The following is a 19,339-nucleotide window of genomic DNA, read 5'->3' as shown; positions in this document are numbered from 1 at the left end:
TTCCTGAACTTTTTGATCATCTGCATGGGGCATGAATTTTCACCAAATTAGATCTTCAAGGGGCCTATAATTTGGTCCGTATTCATTCTGGAGACGAGTGGAAGACTGCGTTTAACACCAGGGATGGTCATTACGAATATTTGGTTATGCCCTTCGGGTTATGCAATGCCCCCGCAGTCTTCCAGGAGTTGGTGAATGACGTTTTTCGGGATCTTCTTTACACCTGTATTGTGGTGTACCAGGACGATATTCTCGTGTTTTCACCAGATCTGTCTGCCCACAGGAGAGATGTTCGGCAAGTACTTCTGCGTTTGAGAGAGAATCGGCTTTATGCAAAACTTGAGAAGTGCATCTTCGAACAGTCATCTCTACCTTTCCTGGGTTTCATAATTTCCGATGCTGGTCTGCATATGGATCCAGAAAAGGTCTCTGCTGTGCTAAACTGGTCACGTCCTCATGGAGTTAAAGCAATTCAGTGGTTTCTCGGATTCGCCAACTATTATCGGCAGTTTATCCCTCACTTATCCTCCTTATCGGCTCCCATCTTTTCCATGATTCGTAAGGGTGCCAACCATCACCTTTGGTCCTCTGAGGCCAAATAGGCTTTCCAATCTCTCAGCAAGCCTTTGCCTCCGCGCCAATTCTTCAACGTCCAGTAGCCAGTAAACCCTTTGTCCTTGAAGTTCATGCTTCTGCCGGCGGAGCCGGAGCTGTGCTCTCTCAAAGATCTTCTTCTGGTCTCCTTGTGCCTTGTGGCTTTTTCTCCAAGATTTTTTCTCCCCCTGAAAAGAATTATTCTATTGGAGATAAGGAGCTTTTGGCCATTAAATTGGCACTGGAAGAGTGGCGGTATCTCTTAGAGGGAACCTTACATCGTTTTGTGATCTACACGGATCACAAGAATCTGGCTTACATTCGTTCGGCGCAAAGACTGAATCCTTGACAGGCCAGGTGGGCCTTGTTCTTCCTCAGGTTCGATTTCGAACTTCGTTTTCTGCCTGGCAATAAAAACTCCAAAGCTGACGCTCTGTCCAGGTCGTTTCTTTCCGAGGATATTGAGGAGAAGCCTGCGCACATCATCGATCCTGCCAGAATCTCACTCTCAACTTTGCCTCCAGGTAAAACCTTCGTTGCCGAGGGGAGCAGGAGATGTGTCTTACTTTGGGGTCATGCTTCCAAACTGGCTGGACATGTCGGTTTTAAGAAGACCTTCCATTTGATTTCTCGCTACTACTGGTGGCCTACCCTGTCTAAAGACATCCGGAGTTTTGTCATCTCTTGTCCTTCCTGTGCCAGGAATAAGATTCCCAGACAATTTGCTTCTGGACTTCTACACCCTCTGCCGGTGCCTTCTTCTCCATGGCAACATTTATCTATGTATTTCATTACAGACTTGCCTCGTTCCTCTGGTTGCTCCGTTATCTTTGTGGTCATGGATCGCTTTTCTAAAATGGCTCATTTCATCGCTCTCTCTGGTTTACCTTCTGCTCCAGAATTGGCAAAGATTTTTGTTCGTCATGTTTTTCGTCTTCATGGTCTTCCACAACATATTGTCTCTGATCGTGGAGCTCAATTCATCGCCCGATTCTGGAGATCCCTTTGTAAGTCTATGAACATCTCGCTTGACTTCTCCTCGGCCTACCATCCACAATCCATCGGCCAAGTGGAACGTACTAATCACGTTAGTGACCTATCTCCGTCATTTCACTAATGCCCATCAGAATGACTGGTCGGATTTACTCCCATGGGCTGAATTCTCCTACAATAACTATCCCAGCGAATCTTCTAGCAAGTCTCCATTTTTTATTGTCTTTGGTCAACATCCTGGTCTTCCTATACCGGTTCGTCCTGTCTCTGCTGTACCAGCGGCTGATCTTCTGTCTAGAGAGTTCTCCAGGGTCTGGCAGGAGACTAAGTCCGCTTTCAAGTTAGTTCAATCTAGGATGAAGAGACATGCCGAAAAAAGGCGTCTAGATCCTCCCATATTTCATCCTGGGGATAAGGTCTGGGTCTCTTCTAAGTTTATTCGCCTTAAAATCCCTTCACATAAACTGGGTCCCCGTTACATCGGTCCTTTCAAGGTTTTGACTCGCATTAATGATGTTTCTTATAAGCTCAAATTACCTGCCTCTCTTCGTATTTCTAATTCTTTTCATGTGTTGCTCCTCAAACCAGCAGTATTTAATCAGTTTCATGCTTCTCCTCTTTGTTCTCCTTCGCCTGTTTCTGCGGATGATATCTTTGAGGTTAGGGACATTCTTGCTATGAAAACACGCAGGGGAAAAACTTTGTTTTTGGTTGACTTGGAAGGGTTTTGGTCCTGAGGAGAGGTCCTGGGAGCCCCGGGAGAATTTTCAGGCTCCTCTAATTTTGTCCAGGTTTCTCTCTAGCCTTAGAAAGAGGGGAGTTAAAGACGGGGGTACTGTCACGCCACCTCCTCTGCCGCCTTCTGCACCCGCTTATACTTACCTGTTCCCAGCATCCCGGCGCGGCTCTCCTGCAGCATCCTCTCTCCAGCACTCGCTCCCGACCTCTGCTGGTCATCGGGTGTGCGCGCACGTCAGGTTCTCTTCTGCGCGTGCGCACCTCTAACCTCTTCTGGCTCCTTCTGTCTGGTCCTCTCTATCGTCCTGGACGACCCTCTTCCCCCAGAAGTAAGGCGTAGCATTTCTATTTCTTCCAGTCTGCATCTGACCCCTGTGCCTGATGATCACTTGTGTCTCTCAAGTGCTCCTGGCCGCACGTGTGTTCAGTGCATCTGCTGTTCTCTGATTCCGTACTCTGCTTTCTCTCCGCAGAACCTCACAGTACTCGACAGTCCTGGCAGTTCCTGTGTTCCCGCAGTCCCTGTCGCTCTGCAGTTCCTTGTGTCCCTGCAATCCCCGTCGCTCTTCAGTTTCTGTGCTCCTGCAATCCCTGTGTCTCTGCAGCCTCTGTGCTTCTGCAGTCCCTGCCTCCCTGTGGTCCCTGTGTCTCTCCTGTGCTCCAGTAGTCCCTGTCTCCCAGCGGTCCCTGTGTCTCTACAGTCCTGAGTCCCTGTGGTACTCCGTCTGTCCTCTGTCTCTTCCGTTCCCGCCAGTCTTAGTTTCTCTTCTACTCCTCACGGTCCTGACTCACCGTTCTCTTCTCCCCTTTTTCTCGCCTTGGTCCCTCCGGCTTCCTTGGCGATAGACCCTCACGGTCCTGCCCCTAACTCTCCCTGTATAGGGGGAGGTCTATCTGGTCAGCTCGCCCGTGAGGGGAACGTCGTCACGGTCCAGTGGGTCCACTCTTTCTACCTTGGTATCCTCACATATAGCTTATCATAGATCAGAGAAATCAGTTTCTTCCGCTTCATGAATTGATCTTTCACTCTTATTTCAGGGGTAAACATCTCTGAGCCACAGCTTCATGATGTTTTCATGCCTGGTAAGTGCAAGAGATGTCCAGGATGTTGGGCCATAATGCTGTCCAGAGAAGTGAACACTGCTCTGATCCAGCTGCCCCAGGGGACAAGCAGGGCAAATCTCTTTGTTCAGTTCTTATTCCCTCATTATTCTAAATTCTCCAACCCTATAATAACTTAAAACACTTAAGGCCTGATACATCAAGAACAGCGTTAATGCCAGTCTTGAGGAGATGGGCTGGAGTCCTGATTTATGAGAAGTTCGTGAATGTGGAGGATCTAACAAGTGGCGCACACCTCCATGCTCTATGCCAAAAATCTTACTCCAGTACAGAGCACCACAGCTCATTATGCATTAGGTAAGCTGTGATGTCCTCCCCTGGAAGTGCCCCTGTCCCGCCCCATCTGCCACTTTGGCATAGATGGGAGAAACTGGTGTGAAAATGCCAAAAGTTGCAAGATTTAGACGTAGTTCAGGGTTGCAACTAAATTTTGCGGCTCTTCAAATCTTTTACGACAGATTTCTGTAGTGAAATCTTTGATGAATCAGGCCATTAGAATTTACTGTTTTCATCAAGCATATAATCTAGGCTAAAGAGTGTCCCAACTGGTATGTTAACATCTCCGTCTCCTGACACATTTAGATTTCCTTTCTTCTTTCCTAGACCTTTTGTATCTATTTCCTATCTCTTTTGGTACATAAGGTCACTTGGGTATAGTACCTACCTAATGGAGCCGATAAACAATTGCTGCAATGGTCTGTATCACAATGTCTTTTGTATTTGTTAAAAAGTTCAATGAAAGATGGTGGTACTATTTATATACTGTGTGCATATTATTATTATTATTATTATTTATTTATATAGCACCATTAATTCCATGGTGCTGTACATGAGAGTTATAGATATCATTTACATTAAACAGGTTTACAGTGACACACTGGTACAGAGGGGAGAGGACCCTGTCCTTGCGGACTTACATTGTATGGGGGATATATATATATATATATATATATATATATATATATATATATATATATATATATATATATATATATATTTATACTGTATATATGCATGGGGAAAATAAGTATTTGATACACTGCCGATTTTGCATGCTTTCCCACCTACAAAGAATGAGAGGTCTGTAATTTTTATCATAGGTACACTTCACCTGTGAGAGACTGAATCTAAAAACAAATCCAGAACATCAAATTGTATGATTTTTACATAATTAATTTGCATTTATTGCATGAAGTAAGTATTCTATACTATAGAAAAATAGAACTTAATATTTGGTACAAAATCCTTTGTTTGCATTTACAGAGGTCAGACGTTTCCTGTAGTTCTTGACCAAGTTTACACACACTGTACCAGGGATTTTGGTTCACTTCTACATACAGATCTTCTCCAGATCTTTCAGGTTTCGGGGCTGTAACTAGGTAACATTGAGTTTCAGCTCCCTCTAAAGATTTTCTATAGTTTATGTTAATTATTTAAAAATCATATGATTCTGTTTTTTATTTCTAGATTCTGTTTCTCACAGTTGAAGTTTACTTACGATAAAAATTACAGACCTCTCCACTCTTTGTAGGTGGGAGAACTTGCAAAATCGACAGTGACTCAAATTCCCATTTTTCCCACTCTGTGTATATATATATATATATATATATATATATATATATATATATAAAATTGTAAATATAATATTAATAATAGCAGCAGAAAATGCATGAAATATATAAATTAAATACAGTAGCATAGATAACATCAAAACAATGAAAAGAACACTGGTTGCAAAGGCAACAAAAGCATAAATAAGCAGTGTGTACAAATTGTAAGAAAAGTGTACATACATAAATGCACAATTATATTTCGCTGTGAAGGTTAATATGGCTGTTTTCTCCTTGTATATCAGCGAGCAGGCCATTATTGTTTATGCAGCTGGGAACCTTTCCCTTCAATGGTTTACTGTGAATCAGGTACTGGCTGGAATAATCTAAGCAGCATGTTATGTTCTATACAAGCACTTATGTGAAAAAAAATCAATACGGACGAATTGGGTATTGTGTTATCCAACTGCTCCAAAGCCATGTCATTGTGCTGCTGCAGCCATCCTACATTGTGTCCTGATGTTTTATCAGAAGCATAATCTCACTACAAATGCACAAGCATAAAAGATATTACAAAGATGTTGTGGGAACATAAGGTCTGCAACATTCTGGCCACAATGCTGACACCTAAACCCACTAAGGCGTTAAATTTGTAACTAAAAGATTGTCTGGTCTGTGTTTCCCACTTTAATCTATATTTTCACCTTGGGAAATGTCTGCCTTTTATTGATTGTGCAAGAAAAATACAAGATAGAATACATTACAGATGGTAAATCTTAAGGTACAACACAATTATGTCTTAAGCAGCCTTTGAGAGTCTATACAACATGGTTACATGGTTTGCAAGTGGACTGTTATTACCCTGTGTTCTCATAATTCACCACCATGTTTTCTACTAATGAATAGCACCGCACTAATATAGCATTAGTTGTTAATTAACGATTTCCTGCTTTTGCATTTGTTCATCTATTTACCTATTCTGTTCAGTTCAGGTCGGAAACGAAGATCAATGTAATTAAGTGACAGTTGGATTTAAAAAGAATTTACTTGCAGAGACGTGCTGAGGTCTTTGTAACATCTGATACAGTGAGTTGTTTGGGCATCCTCTGCTGTCAGAGGCTTTAGCCAAAGGATGAAACATGCTTATTTTAAAAGGTCATTGAGATCACACAGGACGAAAATGAATCGGTACCAATACTATACTACAAACTACAAGTGTGATTATTTTTTCTTTTCTGTAATCACATCTTTTTATTTTGTAGAGCACCACCTCATCATTTTTTTTTTATTTCAGTACTGTAGTGGTGCCATTAATCTAAGTTCCTGTCCATCTATCTATATAATCGTCTAAGGCAGTGTTTCTCAACTCCAGTCCTCAAGACCCCACAACAGGTCAAGTTTTCAGGATTTCCTTAGTATTGCACAAGTGATAATTTCATCACCTGCTCAAGCATTAATTCCATCGCCTATGCAATACTAAGGAAATCCTGAAAACATGACCTGTTGTGGGGTCTTGAGGACTGGAGTTGAGAAACACTGGTCTAAGGGGTACTTCTGTCTGTTTGTCTGTCTGTCTGTAACGGAAATCCCACGTCGCTGATTGGTCACGGCTGGCAAGCCGCGACCAATCAGCGACAGGCTTAGTCCGGCCGCGAATTGGCCCCTCCCTACTCTCCTCCATTCAGTGACCCCCATCCCGGACCAACTTTTTACTATTGATGCTGCCTATGCAGCATCAATACTAAAAAGATATAATGTTAAAAATAATTTAAAAAAAAATTGCTATTCTCACCTTCCGACGTCCACCGATGTGCGCGATGCTGCCGTCAGCTTCCGTTTCCAGAGATGCATTGCAAAATTACCCAGATGACTTAGCGGTCTCGCGAGACTGCTAAGTCAGCTTCGTAATTTCGCAATGCATCTCCGGGAACGGAAGCTGGCGGCGGCATCGCACACGTCGCGACAGCTTCGGTGGACAATGGAGGGTGAGTATATAACTATTTTTTTATTTTAATTCTTTTTTTACAGGGATATGGTGCTCACACTGCTATATACTACGTTGGCTGTGTTATATACTGCGTGGGCTGTGTTATATGCTACGTGGGCTGTGTTATATACTACGTGGGCTGTGTTATATGCTACATGGGCTGTGTTATATACTACGTGGGCTGTCTTATATACTACGTGGGCTGTGTTATATACTGCGTGGCCTGTGTTGTATACTGTGTGGGCTGTGCTACAGTATATATTACATGGGCTGTGTTATATACTGTGTGGGTTGTGTTTTATACTACGTGGGCAGTGTTATATACTGGGTGGCCTGTGTTATATACTGCGTGGGCTGTGCTATATACTATGTGGGCTGTGGTATGTACTGCGTGGGCTGTGTTATATACTACATGGGCTGGGCTATATATTACATGGGCTGTGTTATATACTGCCTGGCTGCTATATACTATGTGGGCTGTGTTATATACTGTGTGGGCTATGCTATATACTATGTGGCCTGTGTTATATACTGCCTGGCTGCTATACACTATGTGAGCTGTGTTATATACTATGTGGGCTGTGCTTTATGCTACGTGGCCTGTGTTATATACTATGTAGGCTGTGTTATATACTATGTGGGCTGTGCTATATATTATGTGGGCTGTGTTATATACTGCCTGACTGCTATATACTACGTGGGCAATGTTATATACTACGTGGCCTGTGTTATATACTGCCTGGCTGCTATACACTACATGGGCTGTGTTATATACTATGTGGGCTGTGTTATATACTATGTGGGCTGTGCTATATATTATGTGGGCTGTGTTATATACTGCCTGACTGCTATATACTACGTGGGCTGTGTTATATGCTGCCTGGCTGCTATATACTATGTGGGCAGTGTTATATACTGCATGGGCTGTGTTATATACTATGTGTCTTGTGTTATATACTGCGTGGGCTGTGCTATATATTACGTGGGCTGTGCTATATACTATGCGGCTGCTATATACTACGTGGCTGTGCTATATACTACGTGGCTGTCTGTGTTACATGGGCTGTGCTATATACTATGTGGCTGCTATATACTATGTGGCTGCTATATACCATGTGGCTGTGCTATATACTATGTGGCTGTGCTATATACTATGTGGCTGTGCTATATACTATGTGGCTGTGTTATATACTATGTGGCTGTGCTATATACTACGTGGCTGTGCTAAGTGTGACGTACATACATTCTAGAATACCCGATGCGTGTTATATACTACATGGGCTGTGCTATATATTACATGGGCTGTGTTATATACTGCCTGGCTGCTATATACACTATGTGGGCAGTGTTATATACTGCATGGGCTGTGTTATATACTACGTGGCCTGTGTTATGTACTGCGTGGGCTATGCTATATATTACGTGGGCTGTGCTGTATACTACGTGGCTGCTATATACTATGTGGCTGCTATATACTACGTGGCTGTGCTATATACTACATGGCTGTCTGTGTTACGTGGGCTGTGCTATATACTATGTGACTGCTATATACTATGTGGCTGTGCTATATACTACGTGGCTGTGTTATATACTATGTGGCTGTGTTATATACTACGTGGCTGTGCTAAGCGCGACATACATACATACATACATATTCTAGAATACCCGATGCGTTAGAATCGGGCCACCATCTACTAATATTATATTTACCATTTGCTGTCTTCAGCTCTTCCTAGCGCCTCTCCGATCCTGATCTGCCATCTTGTCACAAGTTCTCAATGCAAGTGTAAGGAGAGCTTTGTTCTGGCATTGTTCTGGTTCTCATTGACTTACATTGAGTTGTGACTTCCAGATTGCCAAGCAAGCAATGCAGAAGACCATTCGGAGCGGCGCCAAGAACACCAGAAGACGGTTTTTAGTAAGGATGATACTAGGGACATGGAACTTAGATTAGTGGCACCACTCCAGCAGTGAAATATAGAAAGACGCTGGCATGGTGCTTTAATATTGAGATAAAAAATCTAATCTACAGGATGTTACAGTTTAAAAAATGGATTAAGCTTGAACACATTTACTGTAACTAACACTTCATTCAGTAACATTCACTTAAATTACACATCCAGACGGAATAATAAACCAAAATAGGCCCAGGTAAATGCAACCAAGAGAATCAAAACTAAGATTTTAAGTTTTGATTTAGGCCCTCGACTTGGTAACTGTTTGATTCTATTCTACAATGGGTATGCAGGTATTCAATATATACTACATAGACAAACGTATTGTTTTTACAAAATTTCTAGAGGTTGAACAATTCATTTAAGTTCTACATACTTTGGTAGCTAGGAAAGAACATCAGAAAGACTCACCATTGAGAAATATTTCCATATCTATAATACAAATAATTGAAATCTAAAAAGCCAGTTACAATGGGGAAAATAAGTATTTGATACACTGCTGATTTTGCAAGTTTTCACACCTACAAAGAGTGGAGAGGTCTGTAATTTTTATTGTAGGTACACTTCAACTGTGAGAGAATCTTAAAATTTTTTAAAAATAACATTGTATGATTTTTACATAATTAAATTGCATTTCATTGCATGAGATAAGTATTTGATACAATAGGAAAACAGAACTTAATATTTGGTACAGAAACATTTGTTTGCAATTATAGAGGTCAGACGTTTCCTATAGTTCTTGACCGGGTTTGCTCACACTGCAGCAGGGATTTTGTCCCATTCCTTCATTAAAATCTTCTCCACATCTTTCAGGTTTCGGAGCTGTCTCTTGACAACATTGAGTTTCAGCTCCCTCCAAAAATTTTTAATTGGGTTCAGGTCTTGAGACTGGCTAGGCCACTCCAGGACACTGAAATGCTTCTTACAGAGCCACTCCTTAGTTGCCCTGGATGTATATTTTAGGTCATTGTCATGTTGACAGACCTGGCCATGACTCATTTTCAATGCTCTTACTGAAGGAAGGAGTTTGCTTGCCTAAATTTCGCAATACACGATTCCATACATCTTCTTTTCAATAATGTGCAGTCATCCTGTTCCCTTTGCAAAAAAACACACCCAAAGTTAGATGTTTCCCCCACTATGCTTCACGGATAGGATGGTGTTCTTTGGTTTGTACTCATCATTCTTCCTCCTCCAAATATGGCAAGAGGAGTTGATACCAAAAAGTTATATTTTGGTCTCATCTGACCACATGACCTTCTCCCATGCCTTCTCTGGATTATCCAAATGATTATTGATGAAATTCAAATGGACCTGGACATGTGCTGGCATGAGCAAGGTGACCTTGTGTGTCCTTCAGGATTTTCATCCATGATGGCATAGTATGTTACTAACAGTAATGTTTGACCTCTCTTCAGGTCATTGACCAGGTCATCGTAGTTCCGTGCTGATTTTTGACCTTTCCTAGAATCATCCTTACCCCACGAGGCGAGACCTAGCATGGAGCCCCAGACCGAGGAAGATCGACAGTCATCTTGTGTTTCTTCCATTTTCTAATAATTGTACCAACAGTTGTTGCCTTCTCTCCAAGCTGCTTGCCTATTGTCCTGTAGACCATCCCAGCCTTGTGCAGGTCTACAATTTTTTCGCTGGTGTCATTAGACAGCTCTTTGGTCTTGACCATGGTGGAGAAGTTTATAGTGTGTGGAAAGGTGTCTTTTATACAGGTGTCAAGTTTAAACAGGTGCAATTAATAAAGTTAAAGAGTGCAGAGTAGGAGGGCTCCGTAAAGAAAAACTAACAGGTCTGTGAGAGCCAGAATTCTGGCTGGTTGGTAGGTGATCAAATACTTATTTCATGCAATAAAATGCAATTTATTTATTAAGAAATCATAGAATGTCATTTTCTGTTTTTTATTTTTAGATTCTGTCTCTCATCGTTGAAGTGTACCTGTGATACAAATTATAGATCTCTCCATTCTTTGTATGTGGGAAAACTTGCAAAATCGGCTGTGTATCAAATACTTATTTTCCCCACTGTAAGTGTGGTCAATTTTCATCCACTGTCAGAATACATTGAAAAAAAAAAACCGGATGACACTTGGACCACACTTAGTCAAATAATCAGTCCATTTTTCTCGTACGTGAATAAATCGCACCTGTAAATGAGCCTTCAATCTAAGGTAAAAGGTGCCTTGTAAGGCCTTATTTAAGCATGTTGTATGTGTCAATTGAACACCTACTACAGTCTATGAGCTGTTCACATGTCTGTGTTTTTTTGAGAGTCTTGTGTCTGCAAAAAATTATGAAGACGTGTCCATTTTTCCTCCTAGATAAGGAAACTATATTATCCATACAAGTCTATGTCTGTGAACATCACTGACAGCACACGTTGACATCCTTTGTGCTGTCCATTTTTAACAAAGTAATGAATAGAAGGGTGCAATTTATGGTAATTTTATTTTTTTACAATAAAAATCACTAATGAAACAATGATGTTGAAAACTAACACACTGACCAAACCATGATAAACCAAGTAAAATCATTGATGTCTGAATAAGGCCTAATGTTCCTAGCAATTCAGTAAAATGAAAAGAAATGGCGTACATCCACATACATGTGTCTAAACGTGAGTAAATGAGCCATCAAGCTTGGCTGATGGATGACACTGCCAAGCAAAGCACACAAGCCCTTCCATTAATAAATAAGTTAATGCATCAATTTGTCTTTGAAGTGTATGCGTTGAATCCATTCTTGTAAAATCCTATTCACTATACAGTATACTTTAACAATTGCAATATCTGAATTTTTTGTTTTTGCTTTTTATGGAAAAAATTATGGTGACTTTTACTATTTTCGTTTTTATGATTTTGCTATTTTCCCATATTTATTGTGCATTACTTACAGAGAGCTGTGTTGCTGTGTTGAAAAATGCACTTTGGTCATCATGGCATAACTCCATTTAACATAATTAATCATGTAATCCCATATAAGCCGTGGTCATCTAGTCACACATTCGGGCAAATTTACTAATCAAAATGAGCTCTGCTTTAGATGTCATTTGCCACAATTGTCAAGTGTTTCTGATAATTTTGTTGCTCACATCATGGATGGCTCTAAACATCTGGTGCAAAACACTTACTTGAAGTAATGAAAGCCAGTACGGGGCAGTAAGACTAAGACAACATTTTCTAAAGATATGCCAAACCAGGGTTGCCAATTTGACTTTTTATTTTTTTCTGGACAACTTATTAAAAATCACGAACAGACAATATTTTGTCCGGACACATTGGAAAATCATAATAAATCAATATGATTATCAGTTATACCTGTCTACAGCCAATAATTCCGATATCAAAACTTCAACAGCATTCACTGTAAATTGTAAAATGGTGATAATTAGAATCACTATACTCTGTATAAGTTTCCTTTCTTATAAAAAATCACAGACACCTTGCAATTTTTTACGGATAGGGCAAAAAAGGGCTATAATTTTATGGACTGTCCGGGAATTTTTGCCAAACATATTGTCCAATATTAGCCTATGCTACATTTTTTTCATATAGTCTAGTTTCTACTTTCTACCTTAAACAAATTGAAAGATAATAGATCTGTCCCAATCTCCCCAATTGTCCATTTTTAAGAAGTATTTAGTCAATGGGAAATATATAATTTTCAGTAATTTTATTTATTCGCATAGTACACAATTAAGTGAAAAATATTTAGTGTGACTGTATAGACATGTGGTAAGATGCCTTTTGTGTACTCAAGATTTAAAGAATATTTTTAATTGATGAGGAAAATAAACTTCCCAATTTGCAATGTCTTTATTTTCAGACTCAATTGCAATGTGGAGCTGTCCCACGATATACAGTCTCTCAATCTTCTGGTCCAGCATTCAGTCTTATGAGTAATAGAATTTGCCACAGAAAATACAAAGCTTAACTACTTTAGATGCCTTGGATCCAATAACAATTAATTTTGACCACTATCTACCAGTACTATAGATGGAATCGGTTCTCCCATCTCTAAGTCCAAAACTATTTCCAAATGTGTAGAAACCATTATTTTTATGGTCACTATTATATAAATTTGGTAATTACACATTATGCACTGTATATAGAAAACTAAACCTATCTAGTTAAAAAAAGTTCACGACTTATGGAAAACAAAATTTTAGCATGAATCTTTGGCACAAAGTCAACAAAAGAAGAAGAAAAAATGCAGTTGGTATCATAAACAATTGCAATCTTTGTTTCATCATTGGTAAAAAGTGCATGAAACAGCGTGGCTGGTGTTTGTTTACAAGCAGCTTTGATTCACCTATGAAGCCCTACATATGGTTGAGCCTCAATAGAGATAATTATTTTACTGTATACTGCAATAAGAGTCCATAAACTAAAAGATTAAGAAAGTTTTTAAGTGTATAAAAATAAAACAAACTAATGTTTCAAATCACATCCCTTTTCCCCAAAAAAGAAATAAAAAATAAGTAATAATTGGCAACATTTTTTACACAAGAGTTGAACTTTAAGATGTCGATAATCAGTAATAATTAGGGTTGAGCGACTTTCATTTTTTTAAGATCGAGTCGGGTTTTGTGAAACCCGACTTTGTCCAGAGTCGAGTCGAGTGCAGTCGGCCGATTATCGCTAAGAGTCGGCGATCGACCGAAACACGAAACCCAATGCAAGTCAATGGGGAAGCATAGTCGGCAGTGAGTGGAGGCCAGGAAAACACCTACAGTGCCCATTTTAATGCCAAAAACATCCATTCTTGTTTCTGAAGCTTGTCAATCTTAATTAACTTTATAATAATAGTTGTTCAATGGAACTTGGGGGTCATTTGGCAAATTTGTGGGGGGTAGGGCTGGTTCAAGGTTTTAGTGGTCCCAGGAATCGTGGACTACGACACGGCGGTGGAGCAGGGAGAGGAAAGTATTTCAACGTTGCAAGTGCTGTGATCCTGAGCAAGCAGGGGGGCACACTTGTTCGCATTGGCACTGGCACAGGGCCCCTCAAAGTACAGCGGTGTGTTTGCACGGCAGGGGCGCCTCCCACCAGCAGCGACACTTTTGCGTACTCTGAGGGGCCCTGTGCCAGTGACGTCGCCAATGAGTATGCCCCCCCCACCTGATGAAGGAACCTGCACTTTCATCTGCACCTTCCTCTTTGTCCCTGTGTAAGGTGGTATAACATGCGGGAAGGGGAACCTTACTTTCAGCAGGGTCAGATTCTGGCTGTGTAGAGTGCAAGGGGAATGTAGTGGTCTAGGTCAATGTACCAGCAGACTCATCTAGCAGTGGCTGGGCAATGGGCAGGATGAGGAGGAAACAGATATAGGGCCAAAGAATAAAGTAGGCTAAATGCAGTTCAAAATTGGTAACAGGACTAAACAGGCGGCATTGCTTTGTTCAGTGGAGTAGCAAACCCAGGAGCAGCAGACACTGTTTTAAGGGCCCAAACACACTAATAGGCCAAATGCAGTTTAATATCTGATACTTTAGGCCAAAAGCCTAAGACTGAAGCTCAGCTTTATTCAGTTGAGGGCAAACACCAGGGTGGGGCAGACACCGTTAGTAGGCCCTAACCACCAATTTTTGAAAACACAGCACTTAATGAGAGCCAGAAGGATGAAGCTCAGCTTTATTCAGTTGAGGACAAACACCAGGGAGGGGCAGACACCGTTAGTAGGCCGTAACCAAAGTTGAAGGCCAAATGCAGTTTAATATCTGATACTATAGGCCGAAAGCCAGAAGGTTGAAGCTCAGCTTTATTCAGTTGAGGAAAAACACCAGGGAGGGGCAGACACCGTTAGTAGGCCCTAACCACCAATTTTTGAAAACACAGCACTTAATGAGAGCCAGAAGGATGAAGCTCAACTTTATTCAGTTGAGGACAAACACCAGGGAGGGGCAGACACCGTTAGTAGGCCGTAACCAAAGTTGAAGGCCAAATGCAGTTTAATTTCTGATACTATAGGCCGAAAGCCAGAAGGATGAAGCTCAGCTTTATTCAGTTGAGGGCAAACACCAGGGAGGGGCAGACACCGTTAGTAGGCCATAACCAAAGTTGAAGGCCAAATGCAGTTTAATATCTGATACTATAGGCCGAAAGCCAGAAGGTTGAAGCTCAGCTTTATTCAGTTGAGGAAAAACACCAGGGAGGGGCAGACACCGTTAGTAGGCCGTAACCAAAGTTGAAGGCCAAATGCAGTTTAATATCTGATACTATAGGCCCAAAGCCAGAAGGTTGAAGCTCAGCTTTATTCAGTTGAGGGCAAACACCAGGGAGGGGCAGACACCGTTAGTAGGCCCTAACCACCAATTTTTAAAAACACAGCACTTAATGAGAGCCAGAAGGTTGAAGCTCAGCTTTATTCAGTTGAGGAAAAACACCAGGCAGGGGCAGACACCGTTAGTAGGCCGTAACCAAAGTTGAAGGCCAAATGCAGTTTAATATCTGATACTATAGGCCCAAAGCCAGAAGGTTGAAGCTCAGCTTTATTCAGTTGAGGGCAAACACCAGGGAGGGGCAGACACCGTTAGTAGGCCCTAACCACCATTTTTTAAAATAACAGCACTTAATGAGAGCCAGAAGGTTGAAGCTCAGCTTTATCCAGTTGAGGAAAAACACCAGGCAGGGGCAGACACCGTTAGTAGGCCGTAACCAAAGTTGAAGGCCAAATGCAGTTTAATATCTGATACTATAGGCCGAAAGCCAAAAGGTTGAAGCTCAGCTTTATTCAGTTGAGGAAAAACACCAGGGAGGGGCAGACACCGTTAGTAGGCCCTAACCACCAATTTTTGAAAACACAGCACTTAATGAGAGCCAGAAGGATGAAGCTCAGCTTTATTCAGTTGAGGACAAACACCAGGGAGGGGCAGACACCGTTAGTAGGCCGTAACCAAAGTTGAAGGCCAAATGCAGTTTAATTTCTGATACTATAGGCCGAAAGCCAGAAGGATGAAGCTCAGCTTTATTCAGTTGAGGGCAAACACCAGGGAGGGGCAGACACCGTTAGTAGGCCGTAACCAAAGTTGAAGGCCAAATGCAGTTTAATTTCTGATACTATAGGCCGAAAGCCAGAAGGATGAAGCTCAGCTTTATTCAGTTGAGGGCAAACACCAGGGAGGGGCAGACACCGTTAGTAGGCCCTAACCACCAATTTTTAAAATAACAGCCCTTAATGAGAGCCAGAAGGTTGAAGCTCAGCTTTATTCAGTTGAGGAAAAACACCAGGCAGGGGCAGACACCGTTAGTAGGCCGTAACCAAAGTTGAAGGCCAAATGCAGTTTAATATCTGATACTATAGGCCGAAAGCCAGAAGGTTGAAGCTCAGCTTTATTCAGTTGAGGAAAAACACCAGGGAGGGGCAGACACCGTTAGTAGGCCCTAACCACCAATTTTTAAAATAACAGCACTTAATGAGAGCCAGAAGGTTGAAGCTCAGCTTTATTCAGTTGAGGAAAAACACCAGGCAGGGGCAGACACCGTTAGTAGGCCGTAACCAAAGTTGAAGGCCAAATGCAGTTTAATTTCTGATACTATAGGCCGAAAGCCAGAAGGTGGAAGCTCCGATTTAGACAGTGGAGGACAATTTGAATTAGGGACTGCAGACAGACTTAGTAGGCTGTCCCCTGTGGACCATGCATCCAACACATTAACCCATTGCACCGTAATGGACACGTAATCTTCCGTGGCCATGCCTACAGGTCCATGCGTCTGTTGTCAGGTGCACCTTTGTACTCACAGATTGCCAGAGTGCATGGACAATGCGGTCTTTTACATGCTGGTGGAGGGTTGGGATGGCTTTTCTCGCAAAAGAAGTGTCGACTGGTTAGCTTGTAGCGTGGTACAGCGTAGTCCATCATGGCCTTATTAATAGATTAGTAAATAAAATATATAACTAGGCTCTATGAACTTTTAAATAGGTTCCAGGGGTACACGGGCAGCATTGGTGTGGTCAGTGGAGGAGTATTGCAAGTAGGGGCCGCAGACAGGCTCACAAAGGCCTAAAATAACAAACAGTAGGCAGTCATGGCAGTTTGAAATCGGTTAAATGGATACACAGGCAGGCACTCCAGGCAGCATTGTGGTCAGTGGAGGAGTATTGCAAGTAGGGGCAGCAGACAGGCTCACAAAGGCCTAAAATAACAAACAGTAGGCAGTCATGGCAGTTTGAAATCGGTTACATGGATACACAGGCAGGCAGCATTGTGGTCAGTGGAGGAGTATTGCAAGTAGGGGCCGCAGACAGGCTCACAAAGGCCTAAAATAACAAACAGTAGGCAGTCATGGCAGTTTGAAATCGGTTACATGGATACACAGGCAGGCAGCATTGTGGTCAGTGGAGGAGTATTGCAAGTAGGGGCCGCAGACAGGCTCACAAAGGCCTAAAATAACAAACAGTAGGCAGTCATGGCAGTTTGAAATCGGTTACATGGATACATAGGCAGGCAGCATTGTGGTCAGTGGAGGAGTATTGCAAGTAGGGGCCGCAGACAGGCTCACAAAGGCCTAAAATAACAAACAGTAGGCAGTCATGGCAGTTTGAAATCGGTTACATGGATAAACAGGCAGGCACCATTGTGGTCAGTGGAGGAGTATTGCAAGTAGGGGCCGCAGACAGGCTCACAAAGGCCTAAAATAACAAACAGTAGGCAGTCATGGCAGTTTGAAATCGGTTACATGGATACACAGGCAGGCAGCATTGTGGTCAGTGGAGGAGTATTGCAAGTAGGGGCCGCAGACAGGCTCACAAAGGCCTAAAATAACAGTAGGCAGTCATGGCAGTTCGAAATCGGTTACATGGATACACAGGCAGGCAGCATTGTGGTCAGTGGAGGAGTATTGCAAGTAGGGGCCGCAGACAGGCTCACAAAGGCCTAAAATAACAAACAGTAGGCAGTCATGGCAGTTTGAAATCGGTTACATGGATACACAGGCAGGCACTCCAGGCAGCATTGTGGTCAGTGGAGGAGTATTGCAAGTAGGGGCCGCAGACAGGCTCACAAAGGCCTAAAATAACAAACAGTAGGCAGTCATGGCAGTTTGAAATCGGTTACATGGATACACAGGCACTCCAGGCAGCATTGTGGTCACTGGTCAGTGTAGGAGTATTGCAAGAAGTGTGTGACACAGTTAGTACTCCCAAAAAATAAATAGATGTTAATGTCTCGCAAAACAACTATAAATAAAAAAAGGGTGGCATGCTTAGGTACAGGGGTGGGCTCATCTGCAGAGTTTATGACACAGTAATTTGGCAGTAAATTAGTATGTACTGGTGTCAATATAGGACACTGACCCAGACTACTTTAACTAGCATCATAGATGTCAAGAAATTGTTATTGTTTGTCAGTGCCAGGCATTGAATGATGTCAGCGCATAGACTAAACATTGTTGGAGCTGTGCGAGATAATTTTGCACGTGGTAGAGCACAGTTTGAGCTGGGGGGGGGGGACTCTCTTGTGGCCGGCGGTACCGCCCCAGGGCCCCTCGTGTTACAACGGTGTGTCTGACGTTGGGTGCGCACCACCACCGCCAGAGACACTACATTGTACTATGAGGGACCCAGTGGCAGTGCCGTCGACCAAAAGCGAACACACCCACCTCTTCTGACAAACAGCACTGTAACTAACGGGTGCTTGCGCCAAGTGTCGAGAGTGAGACAACGGCCCCGTGGGGGGAGTTTTCCCATTGGGGGATGTGTAAACATGTCGTATGCTGGTCATACAGCTGCTGCAAATTAAGAGATTTGAACACTCAGTAAGACCAGTCCACAAGCAACACCTTTTTATAGGAAAGCTAGGTGTCAGCCGGGAAAGGTGGGGCAAAATCATTCGAAATCCAGGAGTGGTTCATTTTAATGAAGGTGAGATCATCCACATTTTGGGTAGCCAGACGAGTCCTTTTTTCGGTTAATATTGAACCAGCAGCACTGAATACTCTTTCTGATAGCACACTAGCTGCTGGGCAAGCAAGCTCCTGCAACGAATATTCTGCCAATTCAGGCCAGGTGTCTAATTTTGATGCCCAGTAATCAAATGGGAATGACGGTTGAGGGAGAACATCGATAAGGGCTGAAAAATAGTTAGTAACCATACTGGACAAATGTTGTCTCCTGTCACTTTGAATAGATGCTGCAGTACCTGTCCTGTCTGCGGTCATTGCGAAATCACTCCACAACCTGGTCAGAAAACCCCTCTGTCCAACGCCACTTCTGATCTGTGCACCTCTAACACCTCTGCCCTGTAGCCCCCTGCAGCTTGTGTGAGAACCATCACCGGCGCTGTGTGCTGGGAATGCCTGAATCAAGCGGTCTACAAGAGTAGCTTGTTTGGTTGCTAAGATTTGTTCGAGGTTCTCATGTGGCATAATATTTTGCAATTTGCCTTTATAG

This window comes from Ranitomeya variabilis, chromosome 2 (assembly GCF_051348905.1).
Source record: "Ranitomeya variabilis isolate aRanVar5 chromosome 2, aRanVar5.hap1, whole genome shotgun sequence".
Lineage (NCBI taxonomy): Eukaryota > Metazoa > Chordata > Amphibia > Anura > Dendrobatidae > Ranitomeya > Ranitomeya variabilis.
The sequence above is the reverse complement of the archived record's forward strand: the minus strand, read 5'-3'. Positions refer to the sequence as shown.